Raw genomic sequence first — 1,481 nt, 5'->3', positions numbered from 1 at the left:
AGGGATAGGAGGCATTAGAATATCCATATATTATTCTTACTCCAACTGTCAAATTCGGCTGCTGGGCATACACGCCGAGGAAACCAGAATTGAAAGAGACACATGTACCCCAATGTTCATCGCAGCACTGTTTATAATAGCCAGGACCTGGAAGCAACCTAGATGTCCATCAGCAGATGAATGAATAAGAAAGCTGTGGTACATATACACAATGGAGTATTACTCAGCCATTAAAAAGAATACATTTGAATCAGTTCCAATGAGGTGGATGAAACTGGAGCTGATTATATACAGTGAAGTAAGCCAGAAAGAAAAACACCAGTACAGTATACTAACGCGTATATATGGAATTTAGAAAGATGGTAATGATAACCCTGTATGCGAGACAGCAAAAGAGACACAGATATATAGAACAGTCTTTTGGACTCTGTGGGAGAGGGAGAGGGAGGGATGATTTGGGAGAATGGCATTGAAACATGTATAATATCATATATGAAATGAATCGCCAGTCCAGGTTCAATGCATGATACTGGATGCTTGGGGCTTGTGCACTGGGATGACCCAGAGGGATGGTATGGGGAGGGAGGGAGGAGGGGGGTTCAGGATGGGGAACACGTGTATACCTGTGGCAGATTCATGTTGATGTATGGCAAAACCAATACAATATTGTAATTAACCTTCAATTAAATAAATTTATATTAAAAAAAAACACCTTGTATTGGTCCCAGTCTCAGGTTTTAACACACAGGTTATGAAGGATTCTCAGATTAGGAAATGCTCTAAGCATTCTCAGTGCTAGCTGCAATCCTCTGGAGGCAAGCTTAAAGGTGAAGGTGAAGTTGCTCAGTCGTGTCCGACTCTTTGCAACCCCATGGACTGTAACCTACTAGGCTTCTCCATCCATGGGATTCTCCAGGCAAGAATACTGGAGTGGATTGCCATTTCCTTCTCCAAGGGATCTTCCCAACCCAGGGATCGAACCCGGGTCTCCTGCATTGGAGGCAGACACTTTAACCTCTGAGCCACCAGGGAAGCCCTGGAGGCAAGCTTAGGTCTAAAAAATCAGATCTAAATTTGTTTCAGAGTTAACATGGCATTCTACAAGTCTATTTCAGAATTAAGGTGGAAACATCAATACTTCTGTGTCTTTGCCTGAAGAAGACGACAGAAACTAGTGATAGTGGTTCCCAAACTTGTTTCCATTAGAATCATCTGTCAAAATTCCCAAAATGTTAAACCTCAGACCAGTCAATCACAATCTCCGGGCAAGGATCACAGGCATCTGTAACTTTTACAGCTTTCCAGGTGACCCCCATGTGACAAAAAAAATGGGACCTGTGAATTAATGGCATCCACAAAATTTTTTAGTTTCATCCCAGGTGTTGAATCTACCATTCCGTCTCTTGAATGGTAGAGTCTATAATAATGAAAATATCTTTTTATGGTCAACCTACAGGAACAAGTGAGGCCAGAGGACTCTC

At 42.1% G+C, this 1,481-nt stretch overlaps 1 non-coding gene across 1 annotated transcript; it reads right to left on the bottom strand.

Annotated features, from left to right (window-relative positions):
* Positions 961 to 1,032, bottom strand: TRNAW-CCA. Its single transcript has one exon. It is a non-coding gene; the product is annotated as a tRNA-Trp (tRNA).

The sequence above is a fragment of the Capra hircus genome, chromosome 26, assembly GCF_001704415.2.
Source record: "Capra hircus breed San Clemente chromosome 26, ASM170441v1, whole genome shotgun sequence".
In the NCBI taxonomy this organism is placed as follows: domain Eukaryota; kingdom Metazoa; phylum Chordata; class Mammalia; order Artiodactyla; family Bovidae; genus Capra; species Capra hircus.
This window is presented reverse-complemented; position numbering and strand designations above follow the sequence as displayed.